Source organism: Pristiophorus japonicus, chromosome 4, assembly GCF_044704955.1.
Source record: "Pristiophorus japonicus isolate sPriJap1 chromosome 4, sPriJap1.hap1, whole genome shotgun sequence".
NCBI lineage: Eukaryota > Metazoa > Chordata > Chondrichthyes > Pristiophoridae > Pristiophorus > Pristiophorus japonicus.
The window spans coordinates 77437374-77460917 of record NC_091980.1 but is presented as its reverse complement, the minus strand read 5'-3'; the positions used below and the strand labels follow the sequence as shown (position 1 = coordinate 77460917).

At 46.3% G+C, this 23544-nt stretch overlaps 1 long non-coding RNA gene across 1 annotated transcript in view; it reads right to left on the bottom strand.

The window, feature by feature from the left end:
• The window catches only part of LOC139262098 (uncharacterized), a 47077-nt gene that overhangs the window by 6893 nt on the left and 16640 nt on the right, over positions 1 to 23544 (bottom strand). Inside the window, exon 2 of the long non-coding RNA XR_011592890.1 lies at positions 23327 to 23374. This is a non-coding gene — a long non-coding RNA (uncharacterized lncRNA). The remainder of the gene's footprint in view (positions 1 to 23326; positions 23375 to 23544) is intronic.

The window sequence follows — 23544 nt, the reverse complement described above, 5'->3', positions numbered from 1 at the left end:
AGCTGACCCCCTGAAAACCACTCCTTACAGAACATTACCAGTGACTTCACACAGTTATGGCTAGACTTGCTACATATAACATTACACTTAATGCCAATAAGTGTACATTCGCAGCTGGAGAAATAAACTTTCTGGGCTACAGAGTCACAGCACAAGGTGACGCTTGACACCATTAACACGATCCAGCGAACGCAGGAGGCTACCAATATCAAAGAACTTACATAACTCCTCGGCACTTGCAACTTCTATCTGAAATTCGGCCCGCACTACATGCACATTGCTGAACCACTCCGCAAGTTGATGCGCAAGGACGTCATTTGTGAACAGACAGAGTCCCAGCTCAGGCATTCACCACGCTTAAGGAGGTAATCACAACCCCTCATATCCTCGTGAACTTTGATTCGAATGCTGCCACGTACGTCATCACAGATGCATCAGGCATCGCCAAGGGTGCTGTGCCCTCGCAATGGATTGACGGCCTGGAATGCCCAGTAGCCTTCGCCTCTCACACGCTCTTCAGAACGTAAATACTCTACAGGGGAAACGAAGCACTCGCTTGCACATGTGAACGCTGGCACATCGACCTCTATGACAGGAAATTTACCCTCCATACAGATCACTAAGCGCTAACTACACTACTCGCTACAACGGGATCTGATGGTCAGATCGCCTTCATCAGTATAACTTTGATGTACAGTACATCGCTGGTAGTCGCAACCACGTAGCAGACATACTCAGCCGCTCGACACCTGCTTCGGACTCTGGTGCTGACTTGTTCACAGATGACAACACATATGTCACGTCGATCATCACTCAGTCCATCAGAAACTTTGTCTCCTGCGATAAACTCAAAACCGAATCACAGAGTGATGCTACTGTCCAGCAAGTGTGCCACTTCCTCCAGAATGAGTGGCCGAAGCAAATTTAGGAAGAGCTGAAAACCTTCCACAGACTTCACAATTAATTTTCCATTTGGAACAATGGCTGCCTAGCTCGTGGTGATAGAGCAGTAATTCCCAAGTCGCTTCAACAGTGCGTTCTCTCATTGGCACACAATGGACACCCTGGCATTGTCCACATGAAGCAGAGATGTCACGATTCAGTATGGTGGCTTGGGGTTGACTCTGGCATCGAAGAGTTCATTTCACACTGCGAAGCATGCAGTCTGAGCAAAAAGGCCACAAACATCCGACCAGCGCCAATGAAGCCCATTCCATGGCCACAAAAACCATGGCAACAACTTCAGTTAGATATCTTCGGTCCAGTTTAAGCAGTTCCATCATAGGCAGTCCCTCGGAATCGAGGAAGACTTGCTTCCACTCTTAGCATGAGTTCTTAGGTGGCTGTACAGTCCAATACGAGAACCACAGTCTCTGTCACAGGTCAGACAGATAGCAGATAGTCAGTGAGGGAAAGGGTGGAAAGGGAGCCTGGTTTGCCGCACGCTCCTTCCGCTGCCTGTGCTTGATTTCTGCATGGTCTCGGCGACGATACTCGAGAAGCTCAGCGCCCTCCCGAATGCACTTCCTCCACTTGGGGCGGTCTATAGCCAAGGACTCCCAGGTATCATTGGTGATGTCACACTTTATCAGGGAGGCTTTGAGGGTGTCCTTGTAACGTTTCCACTGCCCGCCTTTGGCTCGTTTGCCATGGATGAGTTCCGAGTAGAGCGCTTGCTTTGGGAGTCTCGTGTCTGGCATGCGGACTATGTGACCTGCCCAGTGGAGCTGACCAAGTGTGGTCAGTGCTTCAATGCTGGGGATGTTGGCCTGGACGAGGACGCTAATGTTTGTGCGCCTGTCCTCCCAAGGGATTTGCAGGATCTTGCGGAGACATCGCTGGTGGTATTTCTCCAGCGACTTGAGGTGTCTACTGTACATGGTCCACATCTCTGAGCCATACAGGAGGGCGGGTATTACTACAGCCTTGCAGACCATGAGCTTGGTGACAGTTTTGATGGACTGATCTACAAACACTCTTTTCCTCAGGCGGCCGAAGGCTACACTGGTGCGCTGGAGATGGTGTTGGATCTCATCATCAATGCCTGTTCTTGTTGATAGGAGACTCCCGAGATAGGGAAGTGGTCCACGTTGTCCAAGGCAACGTCGTGGGTCTTGATGTTTGGAGGGCAGTGCTGTGCGGCGAGGACAGGCTGGTGGAGGACCTTTGTCTTACTAATGTTTAGCGTAAGGCCCATGCTTTCATACGCCTCGGTAAATACGTCGACTATGTCGTGGAGTTCAGCCTCTGTGTGTGCACAGACGCAGACGCAGTTCCACAGCACCAGTGGTTCCTTGTTGTAGTACATGACCTGCATTCCAAATGGCTAGAAATCGCTACAACAAGTTCAGTAGCCTCATCAACTATAGTCACTATTCTGCAGCGTATGTTCACAAAGTGGAGCCACCCAGAGGTCATAATCACTGCAATAGACCACAGTTTGCGGATTTCCTCACTGGTCGTGCTATCGAGCATCGCCTTACTGCTCAGCACAATCCTCAAACCAACGGAGCTGTTGAGCGTTTTAACCATGTCATCAAAGAGGGTTTGAAAGCCAACCTCGCAGCAGGCCAACGTTCGATGAAGCGGTTTAAACCATTCTCCATATATACCATTTGACAAAGCATTCGCTAACGGGGAAGACACCCGCTGAACTCATGATTGGGCAGAATCTTCGCTGGCCACTGGACATTCTCAAACCCCCAGCCAAACCTAGCTTGAAGATAACTACATTCGCATCCCAGATTTCGGAACACCAATGAAAAGCAAAGTCACACACTGACACAAAACGATGCGCTCAAAAGCTCCACCTGAAGAACGGAGATTGGGTGAGAGTTAAGTGCCCAAACCGGAGTCATAAGCTCGCATCTTCACTTTCACCTCCAAAACAGATCGGGCGAAAGTTCAGCTTTCACACCTACGAGCTCAATGATAGAACTCGATGGAGTGCTCATAGACTGATCCCAACTCACAGGCCAACAGACCAGCAGAATGGAACAGAGGCACCGTTCTGGTTCCCAACCGAAAATCTCGATCAAACACCGCAAGCTCCACACCGGTCTCAGCGTATCAGAACATGGCCTGACTATCACAAGGACTTTGTCTGTTCATAGACTGTATTTTTCAGAAGGGAGGAAATATGTTGTGTTCATACTCTATTTGTTTGTTGCACAAACTCTCACCAGACAGGCATTAGGACCCTGCGGGAGCTATTCACACACTGCTGTAAACATGCTGGTTCATGCTGGTTTTGGGACACCATTTTGGGAATTGCTATAAAAGGACACAGTTACGTTACCTTACTCCTGTTTCAGTTATACTGTTATTTATGTACACAACATGACGTCCAGTCATGGATGAGTCATAACTTCCTTCAGCTGAACAGGGAAGACCAAAGCCATTGTCCTCTGTGCCCATCCAAACCTCATTCCCTTGTTACCAATTCCATCCATCTCCCTGGCCATTCACTCAGGCTTAAAGAGCCCATGTTTAGCCCTGATATCCTGTTTGATTCTGAGCCAAGCCATAAATCTCTAACACACCAAAGCCACTTATTTATTTTGCTGCAGTAATGCCATTCTCCATCCCTTCACTACTGAAACACTTATCCACCTCCAGACTCGAGTGTGCCAATGCTCTGTTTGCTGGCCTTTCTTTTCCTACCTTCCATAAACTCCAACTTGTCCAAACCACAGCTCTCTCTCTTTTGTCTGGCATTAAGCCCCGCTCACTCCCTTCCTCTTGGACCTACATCATTTCCTTGACCCTCATTGCATTAAATTTAAGATCTTTATCCTCATCTTCAAATCTTTCCATGGTCTCACTTCATCCTATCTCTAATGTCCTTCAGACTTACTTCTCCTTCCATATTCTTTGGTCTTCCAACAATGAATTGTAGAATTATATAGAACTTTAAACACGGAACCAGGCCATGTTGGTGTTTATCCTAATCCCATGTGCCCTCCCTGTTCCCATAACCCTTTATTTCCATTTCTTCAACTTCCTATCTAACATATTCTCAAATGAAGACATGCTTTCTGCTGCATAATCCTCTGCTTAAAGCAAGTTTCTCCTGCTCCATCCTAAGTATCTGACAGTAAATCTTAACTCTATGTCCCTTATAGTTCCTAACCAACTTTCCCCTCCATTCAACCTACCATTGGCGACAGAGCGTTCCTCTTACTATTCCTCAGCCAAGTGCTTTCGGGCATTTTTTACTTTTAAAGTGCTATATACATACAATTTGTTCTTATGGTTCGGGTTACTGGATATCGATAAGGGCCAGCAGCTCTTGTTGATTTTTCCCACCCTAGATCAGGGGTAATGAACAAATGAAACCCTCCCTCCACCCTCTCTCCCATTAGTCCAGCTGAGATCAGCTGGCAGAGTATAGCTGAGGCCTTCCTGGTCTATATGGCACAGGATATCACACTGGCTGGTCTATTTACCCACTAAGCTGTCAGAATAGCCAGGTATAAAACGTTTGTGCAACTTATGCATAGCCGCTAGAGAACTGTTTTATTATTTCCTGGATATCAGCTTTTCCTTCTGGGATTGTAGAGAAAGTTGAATTTGACAATGAATCATAGAATCATAGAATAATGCAACACAGGAAGCCATTCAACCCATCGAGTCTGCACCCCCTCTTTCAAAATGCAATCCAGTTATTCACATTCCCTCCCACCCCCGACCCCCACCCCACCCCACCGCCCGCCCCCCCACCCCGCACTCTTTCCTCATATCACTGCAATTTTTTCTCCTTCAAGTATTTATAAAATTTTCTTTTGAAGGATATTAGTGAATCTGTATCCATCACCCCATCAGGCTCTGCGTTCCAAATTGTAACCACTCGTTCCGTTAAAGTTTTTCTTCATGTCTCCTCTGCTTCTTTTGCTAATCACCTTAAATCTGTGCTCTTTAGTTTTCGACCCTTCAGCCAAAGGAACCAGATTCTATGACTTTACTCTATCTAAACCCTCCATGATGTCAAACACCGCTATCAAATCTCGTCTTAGCCTTCTCTAAAGAGAAAAACCCAGCCTCTCCAGTCTATCCACTTAACTGTAATCCCTAATTCCTGGAACCATTTTAATAAATCTCTCCAATTCCTTCACGTCCTCCCTAAAGTGTGGTACCCAGAATTGGACACAATACTCCAGCTGGGGCCAAACTAATGTTTTATACAGGTCTCCCTCTTCTTTCGTCATCTTTAAAATTGTACCATTTAGCATACATTGTTACTCCTCAATCTTCCCACTAAAATGTATCACCTCACACTTTTCTGTGTTGAATTTCATCTGCCATGTGTCGGCCAATTCCACCAACTTGCCTATGTCCTCTTGAAGTCTATGACTACCTTACTCAGTGTTTACTACACTTCCAAGTTTCGTGACATCTGTAAATTTTGAAATTGTGTCCTGTTCCCCCAAATTCAAGTCATTAATATGTATCAAAAACAGCAGTGATCCAGGTACTGAAATACAGACCTCCCTCCAGTCTGAAAAGCAGCTATTCACCACAATTCTGTTTTCTATCCTTTAGCCAATTTTGTATCCATGCTGCTACCCATGAGCTTCAACTTTGCTAACAAACCTAGTATGTGGTACTTTATCAAACGCCTTTTGAAAGTCCATATAAATATGGGATGCACTTATTTGTACTGCACAAATGGCCACCATGCTTCACCCTTTGTCTATGATTGGTCCCCTTGGAGGATAAGCTACACCCTGAAGTCTCACAGGAATGTGTAACAGGAACTGCCCATCCCATGGTAGTCATTTTCTAATCCCATGTGCCCTCCTGTTCTCGCCACCGCTGCTATCGGCCCCACGGCCGCCGCTCTCGGACGCATCTCGGCCCTCTCAGCCCCACGAGAAGGGTCAGGGCGGGGGAGAGTCGTGGGGGCGGGGGAAGGGAAGAGTTGGGGAGGGAGAGAGAGTCGGGGGGAAGGGAGTTGGTGGGGAGCGAGTTGGGCAGGAGAGAGAGTCAGCAGGGGGAAGAGAGTCAGGGGGGAAGAGTGTCAGGGGGGAGAGAGAGTTAGAGGGGAGAGAGAGTTGGGCAGTTGGGGGAGAGAGTTGGCGGGGGAAGAGAGTCGGGGGGGGAAGAGAGTCATGGTCGAAGCCTGAGCAGCCGAAGAGAGTCAGGGCCTCAACGGTGTTTCAGGCCTCAGGTCCTGCTTCTCGGTACCACATGGAGAGAATGATTCAGAGCCGGGAGGGGGTGAGGGTGAAACTTGACAGGGGGCGGGGCTTGACAGATGCAGCATGGGGGCAGGGCTTCACAGATGTAAGTCTGTCAAACAAAATGCAGTATGGGCATGGGGGGGGCGGGGCTTGACAGACGCATGTCTGTCAAAAAAATGCAGTACAAATAGTTACACTGATAAATATTAACTGCATTGTCCTCAGCCACAACACCCTCTTATCTCATCAAAAAACTCAATCAAGTTGGTTCATCATGATTTTCCCTTAACTAATCTGTGTTGGTTCTCCGTTATTAATTCATGCTTGTCCAAGTGGCTGTGAATTTTCTCCCAGATTATTGTTTCTAAAAACTTCCCCACCACTGACATTCAAGTGACTCGCCTGTAATTACCAGATATATCCTTCTCCCCTTTTTTGAGGATGGTTGTAACATTTGCAATCCTCCACTCCTTTGGTACAACCCCTGTATCTAAGGAGGATTGGAAGATTGTGGCCAGCACCTCTGCAATTTCTACCCTTACTTCCCTCAGCAACTTAGGATGCATTCCATCTGGACCAGGTGGCTTATCCACTTTAAATACTGCCAGCCTTTCTTGTATCTCCTCTATTTTTATCTCATCCAATATCCCGGCAACTTCTTCCTTGGTAAACACCGATGCAAAGTATTCATTCAGTACCCCAGGCCTTCAGCCTCAATCAATAGATCTCCATTTTTGTCCCTAATCGGCCACACTGCTCCTCTCACAAGCCTTTTCCTGTTAATAAAAGGAGTTGCACAGTGTGTAGAATGACCGCAGCAGGACTCAAACTCACAATCATCAAATAACATCACTATTAACACCAAACTCAGAAACCTTATCCGTTGGGCCATGTGGCCACTACTTGAGTTACATTTGTTCTAATTTTAATGAAACATTCAAGTACTGAGAGTTGCTGTGTATATATTTAATGCACTTCAGTTGAATTCAGCAGCTCTGTATTAGGGCTGTGCTACATCACGCATCACTCCCAGCAGTCTGCCGACTCCAGTCGTAAACAAATTGACATTTGATCAGGGGATTGGGTATCTGAATCCCACAGCTGCTTGTCCTTTGACCTCACTTGCTTGGGTTGCCTGACTTTTGTCAGCTATCAGCCACACTTGTAATGGGAGCGCTGCATGCTGGGGAGGTGATCCAGTTTACAGGGAGGAAAGGTCCAGTTAAATCAAGGTGACAATCATTAACAGCTGTGATTGGCATTGTGTGTGACTGTGAAGAAAGCCACAACCTAGAATATCCAACCTTCATAATGTTAACATGCCAAAAATCATGTATGAAGAGAACTATTGTTATGACTATAATACTTACTGCTTTACATCTACATTAAATGATACTCTGTGCACAACACTCAGGAAACTGAAACCAGTAGCCCATGTAATTGACATTTTCACGGGCATTTCTATTATTCAGTGAAAGACAACAAACAGCCTGGGTACTTCAAAAAGAACAGTAAATGCCAATCACCACCAATTTGTGCTTTATGCTGAAGCAAGCAAGTAGGTACAGATAATAGTTTTACATTTTTAATTAGCCTCTCTTGGCAAATGACTTCTTGCTCAGGGCACTCGGTGGGGAATGAAACTAACACAGCTTTTCCGGAGCATTATAACAAGGGCAGCAACAGCTGCAGTGTATATTGAGGCACAGGGCAAACAGGAATCAATTTATTCTTATCAGTGAGCAGATGGAAGGTCTAATAATTTTAAATAGGCTGTAGGAACCCAAACTGAACATTGGGAGCCAGACACAACAACTGATTAATGTTAATCACTATACTATATAAAATCTGGCAGCATTCGCAGGATAATCAAAAGCGACCCATGGCAATAGAACTGTTGTTTTTCTCCATGAATGAACCATTAAAGCAAGTTTTAATCAGATCACAAATGGATAGAAAAACATTGCTTATGCAACTCTCATAGACTTTTAAATATCTGCTTCAAATGTCCTGGTTTAGCTTTAATTTTGAGAGAAACTGTGATGCCGATGAGGAGCTTTACTACTACTTCCTATCGTGATCTACATAAGAACATAAGAACATAAGAATTAGGAACAGGAGTAGGCCATCTAGCCCCTCGAGCCTGCTCCGCCATTCAAAAAGATCATGGCTGATCTGGCCGTGGACTCAGCTCCACTTACCCGCCCGCTCCCTGTAACCCTTAATTCCCTTATTGGTTAAAAATCTATCAATCTGTGATTTGAATACATTCAATGAGCTAGCCTCAACTGCTTCCTTGGGCAGAGAATTCCACAGATTCACAACCCTCTCGGAGAAGAAATTCCTTCTCAACTCGGTTTTAAATTGGCTCCCCCGTATTTTGAGGCTGTGCCCCCTAGTTCTAATCTCCCCCACCAGTGGAAACAACCTCTCTGCCTCTATCTTGTCTATCCCTTTCATTATTTTAAATGTTTCGAAAAGATCACCCCTCATCCTTCTGAACTCCAACGAGTAAAGACCCAGTCTACTTAATCTATCATCATAAGGTAACCCCATCATCTCCGGAATCAGCCTAGTGAATTGTCTTTGTACCCCCTCCAAGGCCAGTATATCCTTCCTTAACTAAGGTGACCAAAACTGCATGCAGTACTCCAGGTGCGGCCTCACCAATACCCTGTACAGTTGCAGCAGGACCTCCCTGCTTTTGTATTCCATCCCTCTCGCAATGAAGCCCAACATTCCATTCGCCGTCCTGATTACCTGCTGCACCTGCAAACTAACTTTTTGGGATTCATGCACAAGGAGCGGTCTTGAGTCTCCCGCTTGAGGAGGGCGGTCAGTCGTTGGTGTGCGTCAGCGCCCAGCTCGCGACTTTCCATCTTCAGACCCTGCAGAGATACCTTTACGTCGAGCCCCCTCCTAGGTGGTGTGCTCTGGCGACGTATTTCTTCCGCCAGCAGCGCGACCTCAATTACGACACGCAGCTCCTGTTTGTGAACTTGGGGGGTGTCAGGACCGCCCTCCGGGAGCTGTCTGTCTTTTACAAGGAACTCATCAGGGTCTGGAACAAAGTCTCCACCAAGCGCAGCTCTCCGCCGGCTGGAGTGGCGGCGGTCCTGCAGGAGCCGCTGCTCGGGAATCCGTACCTCCACGGCCGAGGCTTCATGTGGCGGTCGGAAGAGAGGGCTGTGGCTGGTGAGGTGACCAGGGTCAGGGACCTGCTCGATGGCGGAGGAGCGGGCTGGATGGCGCCAGACACGCTGGCGCGGCGCCTAAACTCTGCCAACGTCCGCCACGCGGCCGATGCCATCGAGTCGCTAAAAACAGCTCTGGGCCCTGACTCCGTTAGGTGCATCGAGGAGGCTCAAGCACGTGGGGAGATCCCGTCCGAACTGACCCCCGTCCGGACGGAATTCCTCATCGGCGCCAAACTCCGGAACCTCCCTCGGGGGCCGGCGCCTCACAACTTGAGCCGCCTCGGGGAAATCCCCTCCGTGCCTTTCAGTTCCGCGCGGAGGGGTTTCCTGTACGGGCTGCTCCTGCACACCCTCAACTTTGCCATCCTCGCCGGCCGTCCGGACACGCCATGGCGTACCATCTTGCCGTCCGGAGGAGGCGGGGGTCCCCGATGGAGGGCACTCTACGCAGGGGTCCTCCCACTATTCATCGGGGACTTGGCCTGGAGGGTGGTGCACGGAGCAGTGCCGTGCAACAAATTTTTAAGCCGGTTCACGGACTCCCAGGCCGCCTGCAATTTCTGCGGTCTGGAGGAGTCCGTGTTCCATGTTTTTATGGAGTGCACAAGGTTGCAGCCCCTGTTCCACTATTTGAAGGGGCTGCTCCTGAAATTCTGGCTGCACTTCAGTCCCACTCTCCTGATCTTTGGGCACCCTGTGCGGAGGGGAGCGGGTAGGTCCGAAGGCCTCCTCGTAGGACTGCTCCTGGGCACGGCCAAGGGTGCCATCAGCCGGTCCAGGCAGCGGGCGGTCGAGGGGGTCGTTCAACCTGACTGCCTGCCTCTCTTCCGCTCTTACATCCGGTCCAGGGTGTCCTTGGAGATGGAGCACGCGGTGTCCACCGGTACGCTCGCGGCCTTCCGCGAGAGGTGGGCACCGGAGGGACTGGAGTGCATCATCACGCCCGGCAACCAAATTTTAATTTGATTTTACGTTTTAAAGTTTAATTTGTTTTAATTGCCGGTGCTTTTAGTGTCCCCTTCCCTTTTATAGGGGGCACCGGAGAAATTGTGATTTTAGTGCCCAAAAAAAAAACAAAAAAAAAAAAAAACACAAAAAAAAACCAAAAAAAGGAAAAAAGGGCCTTGTAAATGTCTGGTGTGTCACCCAGGTCGGGTGGCACAGTTTAATGTTTATGTTTTGCAGGTAGACTCTAAAAAAGAGTTTCATGCACAAGGAGCGGTCTTGAGTCTCCCGCTTGAGGAGGGCGGTCAGTCGTTGGTGTGCGTCAGCGCCCAGCTCGCGACTTTCCATCTTCAGACCCTGCAGAGATACCTTTACGTCGAGCCCCCTCCTAGGTGGTGTGCTCTGGCGACGTATTTCTTCCGCCAGCAGCGCGACCTCAATTACGACACGCAGCTCCTGTTTGTGAACTTGGGGGGTGTCAGGACCGCCCTCCGGGAGCTGCCTGTCTTTTACAAGGAACTCATCAGGGTCTGGAACAAAGTCTCCACCAAGCGCAGCTCTCCGCCGGCTGGAGTGGCGGCCGTCCTGCAGGAGCCGCTGCTCGGGAATCCGTACCTCCACGACCGAGGTTTTATGTGGCGGTCGGAAGAGAGGGCTGTGGCTGGTGAGGTGACCAGGGTCAGGGACCTGCTCGATGGCGGAGGAGCGGGCTGGATGGCGCCAGACACGCTGGCGCGGCGCCTAAATTCTGCCAACGTCCGCCACGCGGCCGATGCCATCGAGTCGCTAAAAACATCTCTGGGTCCTGACTCCGTTAGGTGCATCGAGGAGGCTCAAGCACGTGGGGAGATCCCGTCCGAACTGACCCCCGTCCGGACGGAATTCCTCATCGGCGCCAAACCCCGGAACCTCCCTCGGGGGCCGGCGCCTCACAACTTGAGCCGCCTCGGGGAAATCCCCTCCGTGCCTTTCAGTTCCGCGCGGAGGGGTTTCCTGTACGGGCTGCTCCTGCACACTCTCAACTTTGCCATCCTCGCCGGCCGTCCAGACACGACATGGCGTACCATCTTGCCATCCAGAGGAGGCGGGGGTCCCCGATGGAGGGCACTCTACGCAGGGGTCCTCTCACTATTCATCGGGGACTTGGCCTGGAGGGTGGTGCACGGAGTAGTGCCGTGCAACAAATTTTTAAGCCGGTTCACGGACTCCCAGGCCGCCTGCAATTTCTGCGGTCTGGAAGAGTCCGTGTTCCATGTTTTTATGGAATGCACAAGGTTGCAGCCCCTGTTTTATTATTTGAAGGGGCTGCTCCTGAAATTCTGGCTGCACTTCAGTCCCACTCTCCTGATCTTTGGGCACCCTGTGCGGAGGGGAGCGGGTAGGTCCGAAGGCCTCCTCGTAGGACTGCTCCTGGGCACGGCCAAGGGTGCCATCAGCCGGTCCAGGCAGCGGGCGGTCGAGGGGGTCATTCAACCTGACTGCCTGCCTCTCTTCCGCTCTTACATCCGGTCCAGGGTGTCCTTGGAGATGGAGCACGCGGTGTCCACCGGTACGCTCGCGGCCTTCCGCGAGAGGTGGGCACCGGAGGGACTGGAGTGCATCATCACGCCCAGCAACCAAATTTTAATTTGATTTCACGTTTTAAAGTTTAATTTGTTTTAATTGCCGGTGCTTTTAGTGTCCCCTTCCCTTTTACAGGGGGCACTGGAAAATTGTGATTTTAGTGCCCAAAAAAAAAAGAAAAAAGAAAAACACAAAAAAAAACCAAAAAAAGGAAAAAAAAAGGGCCTTGTAAATGTCTGGTGTGTCACCCAGGTCGGGTGGCACGGTTTAATGTTTTATGTTTTGTAGGTAGACTCTAAAAGAGTTTCATGCACAAGGAACCCCAGGTCCCTCTGCATCACAGCATGTTGTAATTTCTCCCCATTCAAATAATATTCCCTTTTACTGTTTTTTTTCCCCAAGGTGGATGACCTCACATTTACCGACATTGTATTCCATCTGCCAAACCTTAGCCCATCGCTTAACCTATCTAAATCTCTTTGCAGCCTCTCTGTGTCCTCTACATAACCCACTTTCCCACTAATCTTTGCCATCTGAAAATTTTGTTACACTACACTCTGTCCCCTCTTCCAGGTCATCTATATATATTGTAAACAGTTGTGGTCCCAGCACCAATCCCTGTGGCACACCACTAACCACCGATTTCCAACCCGAAAAGGACCCATTTATCCCAACTCTCTGCTTTCTGTTAGCCAGCCAATACATTTCCTCTGACTCCGCGTACCTTTATCTTCTGCAGTAACCTTTTGTATGGCACCTTTTCGAATGCCTTTTGAAAATCTAAATACACCACATCCATTGGTACACCTCTATCCACCATGCTCATTATATCCTCAAAGAATTCCAGTAAATTAGTCAAACATGATTTCCCCTTCATGAATCCATGTTGCGTCTGCTTGATTGTACTATTCCTATCTAGATGTCCCGCTATTTCTTCCTTAATGATAGCTTCAAGCGCTTTCCCCACTACAGATGTTAAACTAACCGGCCTATAGTTACCTGCCTTTTGTCTGCCCCCTTTTTTTAAACAGAGGCGTTACATTAGCTGCTTTCCAATTCGCTGGCACCTCCCCAGAGTCCAGAGAATTTTGGTAGATTATAACGAATGCATCTGCTATAACTTCCGCCATCTCTTTTAATACCCTGGGATGCATTTCATTAGGACCAGGGGACTTGTCTACCTTGAGTCCCATTAGCCTATCCAGCACTACCCCCCTAGTGATAGTGATTGTCTCAAGATCCTCTCTTCCTACCAGCAATCTCTGGCATGGTTTTTGTGTCTTCCACTGTGAAGATCAAAGCAAAATAATTGTTTAAGGTCTCAGCCATTTCCACATTTCCCATTATTAAATCCCCCTTCTCATCTTCTAAGAGACCACATTTACTTTAGTCACTCTCTTCCGTTTTATATATCGGTAAAAGTTTTTACTATCTGTTTTTATGTTTTGCGCAAGTTTACTTTCGTAATCTATCTTTCCTTTCTTTATTGCTTTCTTAGTCATTCTTTGCTGTCGTTTAAAATTTTCCCAATCTTCTAGTTTCCCACTAACCTTGGCCACCTTATACGCATTGCTTTTTAATTTGATACTCTCCTTTATTTCCTTGGTTTTCCACAGCTGGTTATCCCTTCTCTTACCGCCCTTCTTTTTCACTGGAATATATTTTTGTTGAGCACTATGAAAGAGCTCCTTAAAAGTCCTCCACTGTTCCTCAATTGTGCCACCGTTTAGTCTGTGTTCCCAGTCTACTTTAGCCAACTCTGCCCTCATCCCACTGTAGTCCCCTTTGTTTAAGCATAGTACGCTCGTTTGAGACACTACTTCCTCACCCTCAATCTGTATTACAAATTCAACCATGCTGTGATCAATCATTCCGAGAGGATCTTTTACTAGGAGATCATTTATTATTCCTGTCTCATTACATAGGACCAGATCTAAGATCGCTTGCTCCCTTGTAGGTTCTGTAACATACTGTTCTAAGAAACAACCCCGTATGCATTCTATGAATTCCTCCTCCAGGCTACCCCGTGCGATTTGATTTGACCAATCGATATGTAGGTTAAAATCCCCCATGATTACTGCCGTTCCTTTTTCACATGCCTCCATTATTCCCTTGATTATTGTCCGCCCCACCGTGAAGTTATTATTTGGGGGCCTATAAACTATGCCCACCAGTGACTTTTTCCCTTTACTATCTCTAATCTCCACCCACAATGATTCAACATTTTGTTCATTGGAGCCAATATCATCTCACAACTGCCCTAATATCATCCTTTATTAACAAAGCTACCCCACCTTCTTTCCCTTCTTGTCTATCCTTCCGAATTGTCAGATACCCCTGTATGTTTAATTCCCAGTCTTGGCCACCCTGTAACCACGTTTCTGTAATGGCTACCAAATCATACCCATTTGTAATGATTTGTGCTGCCAACTCATTTACTTTATTTCGAGTGCTGCGTGCGTTTAGGTAGAGTGTTTTAATACTAGTTTTTAAACCATAGTTTTTAGTTTTGACCCCTCCTGCAGCCCCTTTATATTCATACATATTGTCCCTTCCTATCACCTGGTGGTTTACGCTTACTCCAGTGCTACTCTGCTCTGTTGCCTCCTGCTTTTTGCATTCTTTCTTGGGGTCCTGTTCATCTGAGTTCTCACCCACTCTAACTAGCTCAGAGCCCTCTCCTGGGTTCCGAATACTCCTCGCATTGAGGCACCAAGTTTTCAGGCTTGCCTTTTTATTACACTTTGACCCTTTAGAATTTTGCTGTACAGTGGCCCTTTTTGTTTTTTGCCTTGGGTTTCTCTGCCCTCCACTTTTACTCATCTCCTTTCTGTCTTTTGCTTATGTTTCCATTTTGTTTCCCTCTGTCTCCCTGCATTGGTTCCCATCCCCCTGCCATATTAGTTTAACTCCTCCCCAACAGCACTAGCAAACACTCCCCCTAGGACATTGGTTCCGGTCCTGCCTAACTGCAGACCGTCCGGTTTGTACTGGTCCCACCTTCCCCAGAACTGGTTCCAATGCCCCAGGAATTTGAATCCTTCCCTGTTGCTCATTTCTGTCCTGATGGAATTGGCTCCCATCTTGAAAATTCTCTAGTCGGGATAAAAGTTCCTGAAGGTTTTTTAAATCCAATACTTGATTCAAAAATGAAAATAGAAGTTGATATGAATGATAAGCATAGTGGCTTTGTATAAATAAAGCATTCCTCAAGCATACACATAGTGCCATGGGAGGAATACATTTTAAGTAGGGAATTATGAAAATATTCCCGAACATTAGTGTCTGTTGAGGGGTAAATTTATTCTTGCACGTGAGTATAATTCCAATTACTCAGGATTACAGCACGTAAATAAATCAGAGTTGAAGAGACTCAAGAGCAGAACAGGTCATTAAGCAGGTATCATTTTAACCGATATGAATTATCACACTACGAGTACAATTATTTGTGCTGAGAATTTAATTTTGTTTTTGTCTTCTGACTTGAATTTGGCTTCAAAGGTCTGAAATGCAGCTGAATATGAACTGAATGTCCTCGTATTAAGACCATGGCTCTCAGAAAAAATTGTGGTTCTTCATAGACAAACAATGGAGTAACCAAATGCAGGAAGTCCAGCAGTACTCACTCAGTCTGGTATCTATACATAGAATACATCATAAAAGTAAATTATAGCACACTGTCCTAGTGACAGGAAAAGCGAATGTTGCAATAGATGCTGTCTTTACATTTCTAGGGCCCAATTTTCCCCAATCCCTTTTTTCGGATCACTTACCTTAAATGCACTGACTTTGCACGCTGGAAACGGCACCGAAAAAAATGGTGCCATCCTGCCTGCTTTGCCGAGTCTCAGTGTCCCAGCGTGGCGTAGATAGTGAAGTGGCGAGCGGAGCAACAGCCCAGCGCATAAAGCACTGCCGAGTGAAGTCTGCACGCATGCTCCTCACCTTCCCAGCGTGTCCTGCGGGTTGTGAGCAGGACCCGATGCTCGCAGCCCCTATCCCCGGCTGAAGGGACGCCCCAATGTTCGCCGCACCCTATCCCCGGCCGAGTGGCCTCCCGCACCGGCTGGCCGGCCCACTGACTTCCCGGACCGAGGTAGGACTTCAGTTTTATTTTTTATTTATTGACGGTTGTGCTTTGTTTAGTGAGGAGAGTTTTGATTGTGGGCAGGTGGGGGGAGAGGAGGAGAGTTTTGGCAGGGGGGGGGGGGCGGAGAAAGCGTGTTTTGATGGGGGGGGGGGACTTAAAAAAAAACTTGATACTGGCATAAAGGTAGGATTTCTATTTTTTTTATTTGTTATTGATTGATTGCTTATTACTTTTTGTGGTTTGTTTAGTGCTTTGTAAGTCTTGCTGCAGGTCCTCAGCTTCCTTCTATTTTTTATTTGTTAACTAATTGCTTATTACATTTTGGCCTTTGTTTAATGCTTTGTAAGTCTTGGTGCAGGTCCTCTCAGCTTCCTTGTATTTTTTATTTGTTATTGAATGCTTATTTTTGTGCTTTATTTAGTGCTTTGTAAGTCTTGGTGCTTTAAATGTACTAACCTGCGCCGAATTCTTAACTGCCCGCAACATTTTTCAGAGCTGGCCACATACGCTGACTTCAGTCAATTTGGAGTAAGTTTTAGCTGGCCAAAGTGGCATAAATGGCCAAAACTGGCATAATTGTCTGGGAACGCACCCTTTTGAAAAAAAAACTGAACTAAAAAAAAAAATCATACCTAACTGACTTACTCTGGAGCAAATTTTGGGGGGGGACAATTACATTTTTTTAAACTTAAGCCAGAAAAAACAACTTACTCCAAAAATATTGATGCAAGTCATGGCCAAAATTGGACCCATTGAAACTAGATTAAAATCCAGCTTAGGCTAATGGGATGAAAGTCTCTCTCTGCCGGCTGTAAAGGTCAGTAAATGAAATTCATTTGAGTAGTCTGAACACAGATTTGCAGCACAACACTGTCCATAATTCAGCAGCAATTGGGACATAAAGAATCACTTGTGTGGGAAATGAAGAAAGTCACACTGGTGCAGTAAAGATGATAATCTGAGGTCGTGTTTAAACCATATTGTTGGGGCAGAAGAATGCTACTTTTGCATATGAGACCAAGAAGTAATTGATGCTGATACTGAATAACATTCCCCAACACATGCATCCCTCATCTTGATGACCAGCGAGTTCAGCAAAGAATTAAAGAAAGTGGTGACCTGATGTCCATGCTATTAAAATTATGCTGCTTTTACTATGAAGAGGGAAATGACCAGACTATTGCAACAATGTTTTAAAACTCAATGTTTTTGAATGCCATTGTGCTCCATTTTTTACTAAAATCATTGTCATACATTAAAAAAAATGCTTTGGAATATTGTAACAATGCTGCTTTAAGATGGATTGATCTGGTTGTAGCCTTGGGAATACAATGCTGTTTTGTGCAGAACTGAGAAAACTCCAGTTGACAGAGAGAGTTACCATGGTTTTGATTTTAACTAAAATGCGATCAAGTGAACATGTGACTCTATTGTTCTCTCTCAGTACATTTTGTTACATGTCAACCTTCTATTCAGCCTAAGATGAAGTATGTGACCTATAGAAAAATGCCAATTTGAATGTTTTTGCAAAAATGTTTACAAAATGGTAAACAGAACACTATAAATGCTCAGATTTGGCACATTATGTAAGCTTCAGTCTACTAATAAATTATTGGGCACCCACAGTTGTAGATAATCTCCTCCCGCCCTACAACCCTCCAAGATCTCGGTGTTCCTAAGAATCTGCCTGCATCCCACAATTGCCTTTAGCCATTTAGGCCCTATGCACTGGAATTTGTCCCTGCACCACTCTGTCTCTCCATCCCTTTCTTCTTCTTAAAACCCAGATCTATGACCAAGCTTTTAGTCACCCTTCCTAATATCTCCTTTATGGTTCAGCGCCCATTTTCTCCGTTAATGCAAGCTGTTGTTGGTGTTGATGATTTAGGCTAGGATTTTCCTGATATAATTACTGATGTTATTACAGTACTTATATTTACTTTATAATTTGAATTTGGGAGATATTCTTGTGTGGGAGACTTCTGTAGTTGAGGAATGTCCTGTACTAAAGGGAAGTGTTTAAAGTGGGCATTAATGCAACAAGATTGGACAGCTACTACAACTGAGTGAAAAGTAATCGAGCTCAATACAGCCTTTCATTTTTAAACAACATACCAACTCCAGTGAACTGAAACTCAGTTTCAGTGAGTTTCACTCAGAAACAGTGTCAGCCCTGGCTCAGTGGGTAGCACTCTCGCCTCGGAGTCAGAAGGTTGTGGACCAGGTCCCACTTCAAAGACTTGAGACTGGCTGACACTCCGGTACAGTATTGAGAGAGTGCTGCACTGTCAGAGGTGCTGTCTTTCAGATGAGAGGTTAAACTGAGGCTCCATCTGCTCTCTCAGGTGAACGTAAAAGATCCCATAGCACTATTTCGAAGAGGAGCAAGGGAGTTATCCCAGTGTCCTGACCAATATTTATCCCTCACTCAACATCAGAAAATAACAGATTATCTGGTGATTATCACATTGTTGATGTAGGAGCTTGCTGTGAACAAACTGGCTACCGTGTTTCCTATATTACAACAGTTCAAAATTACTTCATTGGCTGTAAAGTACTTTGGGACACCCTGAGGTCATGAAAAGTGCTATATAAATTCTTTTAACTCCTTCAGCACTTCTTAACAATGAACTGAAGAGTCAGTGCTTGTTAATTTAGTCAGCAGAAAAGCCCTTTCATGTCAAAAAAGCTAAGACTTAAAAAGAAGTCCAGCCACTCTAATAATAGAACAAAAAGTGGTGTACCATCTCCATGAAATAGCTGCTCTACCTTCTTAGACACAAAGGATTAGTTTATATTAGATACTTGTTATATCCATTGTTTATCTTTGAGAGAAACTGAAATGTACCCATATCCAGCAGAGGTGGACTCCTATTTTAGAGAGTTTCATCTTCAACACTCATCAATATTACCATCCTCTATAAGGTAAGATTTTAGGTTCTCAACCAGATTGGTTCATGGTGATAGTACTTTAGATATAGAAACGTAGAAACATAGAAAATAGGAGCAGTAGTAGGTCATTCGGCCCTTCGAGTCTGCACCACCATTCTCTATCTCAACACCATATTCCTGCTTTTTCCCCATACCCCTTGATGCCTTTTGTTTCGAGAAATCTATCCATCTCCCTCTTAAATATATTCAGTGACGGCCTCCACAGCCTTCTGTGGTAGAGAATTCCACAGGTTCACCACCCTCTGAGTGAAAAAGTTTATTCTCATCTCAGTCCTAAATTTCCTACCCCGTATCCTGAGACTGTGACCCCTTGTTCTAGACTTCTCAGCCAGGGGAAACATCCTCCCCGCATCCAGTCTATCCAACCCAGTCAGAATTTTAAACGTTTCAATGAGACCCCCCCTCATTCTTCTAAAATCTAGTGAATACAGGCTAAGTCGACCCAATCTCTCCTCATACGACAGTCCTGCCATCCCAGGAATCAGTCTGGTGAACCTTCGCTGCACTTCCTCTATGGCAAGTATATCCTTTCTTAGGTAAGGAGACCAAAACTGCACACAATACTCCAGGTGCGGTCTCACCAAGGCCCTATATAACTGTCGTAAGATATCCTTGCTCCTGTACTTAAATCCTCTTGCAATGAAGACCAACATACCATTTGCCTCCCTAATTGCTTGCTGCATCTGCATGTTTGCTTTCAATGACTGGTGTACAAGGACACCCAGGTCCCTCTGTACATCGACACTTCCCAAGCCATCACCATTTAAATAATACTTTGTCCTTATACTTTTCCTACCAAATTCTGCCATGTATTTGCCCACTCACTCAACCTATCTAAATCGTCTTGCAGCGTCTTTGCATCCTCCTCACAACTCACAATCCCACCTAGTTTTGCATCATCAGCAAACTTGGAAATATTACATTTGATTCCCTTATCCAAATCATTTCTATATATTGTGAATAGCTGGGGCCCAAGCACTGATCCCTGTGGTACCCCACTGGTCACTGCCCTCCACCCCGAAAAAGACCATTAATTCCTACTCTCTGTTTCCTGTCAGTTACCAATTTTCAATCCATGCATTTTCATCATCATCATAGACAGTCCCTCAGAATCAAGGAAGACTTGCTTCCACTCTTAGAATGAGTCCTTAGGTGGCTGAACAGTCCAATATGAGAGCCACAGTCCCTGCCACAGGTAGGACAGATAGTCGTTGAGAGTAAGGGTGGGTGGGACAGGTATGCCGCACGCTCTTTCCGCTGCTTGCACTTGTTTTCCGCATGCACTCGGCGATAAGACTCGAGGCGCTCAGCGCCCTCCCAGATGCACTTCCTCCACTTAGGGCGGTCTTTGGCCAGGGACTCCCAGGTGCCGGTGGGGATGTTGCAATTTATCAGGGAGGCTTTAAGAGTGTCCTTGTAAAGTTTCCTCTGTCCACCTTTGGCTCGTTAGCCATGAAGGAGTTCCGAGTAGAGCGCTTGCTTTCGGAGTCTCGTGTCTGGCATGCGGACTTTGTGGCCTGCCCAGCAGAACTGATCAAGTGTGGTCAGTGCTTCAATGCTGGGGATGTTGGCCTGGTAGAGGACGCTAATGTTGGTGCGACTGTCCTTCCTGGGGATTTGTAGGATCTTGCGGAGACATCGTTGGTGGTATTTCTCCAGCGACTTGAGATGTCTACTGTACATGGCCCATGTCTCTGAGCCATACAGGAGGGCGGGTATTACTACAGCCCTGTAGACCATGAGCTTGGTGGTAGATTTGAGGGTTTGGTCTTCGAACACTCTTTTCCTCAGGCGGCCGAAGGCTGCACTGGCGCACTGGAGGCGGTATTGAATCCCCTCATCAATGTTTGCTTTTGTTGATAAGAGGCTCCTAAGGTCCTGGAGTTCGGCCTCTGAATGTGCGCAGACGCAGGCATCGTGCACGTCTGTAGCTTGACGACACAGGTTGGGGTGGTCTTGGACCTGGCCTGGAGATGGCGAGGGTTGAACAGCTTCCCATTGGTTCTGTAATTTAGTTCCACTCCAGCGGGGAGCTTGTTGACTGTGAGGTGGTGCATGGCAGCGAGGAAGATTGAGAAGAGGGTTGGGGCGATGACGGAGCCCTGTTTGACCCCGGTCCGAACGTGGATTGGGTCTGTAATGGATCCGTTGGTAAGGATCACAGCCTGCATGTCGTCGTGGAGCAGGCAGAGGATATTGACGAATGGAGGAGGACACTCTATAGACCCTCACGGTTGACACTGTCAAAGGCCTTTGTAAGGTCGAAGAAGGCCATGTATAATGGCTGCCGCTGTTCCCTGCATTTTTCCTGCAGCTGCCATGCTGCAAATATTATGTCTGTTGTGCACCGTAGGGGACGAAATCCGCACTGTGACTCCGGGAGGAGCTCCTCGGCCACATGGAGAAGATGGTTGAGGAGGACTCTAGCGACGACTTTCCCAGTGGCTGATAGCAGGGAGATTCCTCTGTAGTTGCCGCAGTCGGACATGTCCCCTTTTTTAAAGATGGTCATGATTACTGCATCTCTGAGATCTCCCGGAATGCTCTCCTCCCTCCAGAGGAGAGAGATGAGGTCATGTATCCGCGCCAACAGTGCCTCTCTGCCATACTTGAGTGCCTCAGCAGGGATTCCATCCGCTCCCGTAGCCTTGTTGTTCTTGAGCTGTCTTATGGCTTTTCTTACCTCGTGCACTGAGGTGGTGGCAGGTCGCATGCTGCAGGATGGAGTCAAGAACACTCGAGTCAAAGGCAGAGTCTCGATTGAGGAGATCTTCGAAGTGTTCCTTCCAGTGGGCCCTGACTGCCTCGGTGTCCTTGATGAGTGTTTCCCCGTTCTTGGGCAACAGTGGGGTGGGGCCTTGGGAGTTTGGACCGTAGGTGGCCTTGACTGTGATGAAGAATCCTCGCACATCATGATTGTCGGCCAGTTGTTGTATCTCCTGTGCTTTCTCCATCCACCACCTATTCTTTAGGTCCCGGATTTTTTGTTGGACCTCAGCCTTGAGCCGCCTGTAATGCTGCTTTGCTGCTCCCAGCTTGGGGATCGACAATTCCCAAGCCATCACCATTTAAATAATACTTTGTCCTTATGTTTTTCGTACCAAAGTGGATGACTTCACATTTATCCACGTTATACTGCATCTGCCATGTGTTTGCCCACTCACTCAACCTTTCTAAGTCGCCTTACAGTGTCTTTGCATCCTCCTCACAACTCACAATCCCACCTAGTTTTGTGTCATCAGCAAACTTGGAAATATTACATTTGATTCCCTCATCCAAATCATTATATATATTGTGAATAGCTGGGGCCCAAGCACTGATCCCTGTAATACCCCACTATTCACTGCCCGCCACCCCAAAAAAGACCTATTTATTCCTACTCTGTTAACCAATTTTCAATCCATGCCAGTATATTATCCCCAATCCTATGTGCTTTAATTTTGCACACTGACCTCTTATGTGGGACTTTATTAAAGGCCTTCTGAAAATCCAAATACACCGCATCCACTGGTTCTCCCTTATATATTCTATCAGTTACACCATCAAAAAACTCCAGCAGATTTGTCAAACATGATTTTCCTTTCATAAATCCACGTTGACTTTGTTTAATCCCATTGGTATTATTTAAGTGTACCGTTATCACATGCTTTATAATAGACTCCAGCATTTTCTCTACTACTGATGTCAGGCTAACTGGTCTGTAGTTCCCTGTTTTCTCTCTCCCTCCTTTTTTAAATAGTGGGGTTACATTTGCCACCTTCCAATCTGCGGGAACCTCGGGAGTGTAGTGTATTCAAAATGGAAACTTCAGCCACATTGGAATGTCTTGTGGGGTTAGTGGTGGCTCCCAAGACGCCATTGAAATGAGGTAGAAAGAGCTGAAGGACATTTAAAATAAAACCTTGCAAAACCATATTCAGTCAATTCTATAACCACCTCCCCCACCCGACTTTCCAACAGATTCCTTTTCTTAAATCAGCGCAACTGAACCTTTCAGTCTATCCCAACCCAAGCTAGGTCAGAGGATGTGAAGGTAAACAATAGCATTACACTGAGCATTTTAGTAACATTAAGTACTTTTGCAAAGATAATTGATAGAGAATGACAGGAGCATCTATTGGTGCTCACTTTCTGAGCAAAAGGGACAGTGTGCCCATTTGATCTGAACATTTCTCCCTTTGTTAAAAATACAGAGATTGATTTATTTATGAGGGGGAAGACAAATTTATCTGTCTATGTTCAGTGTGCAAGGGAAACATAATTTTTATTTATTTTCCTGAAACCAATCAGAAAACACTTCCTGCACTATCTGAGGAAATCTCATACAAAATGATTTCTAAAACCTCTCGATGGAGATGTGCATCCCTCGTCCACTCCGACACCCCAGTCCCCCTTACCTGGAACTGTGTAACTTTCAACGGACTATGAGCAATGCCGTGGAAGATCTGTAAACATTTAAGCAAAATAAAATGTTAGTATCTTATACAAAGATAATTGTGCCTTTTTAAATTGTGTCGTAATATTCTGACAGCATGCAAGTGTTTAAAATGCTCACCTAAAAAAATAACTGTTCCTGGTAATTCTATCTAAATTAAAGGCATTTTGAAATGTTTAA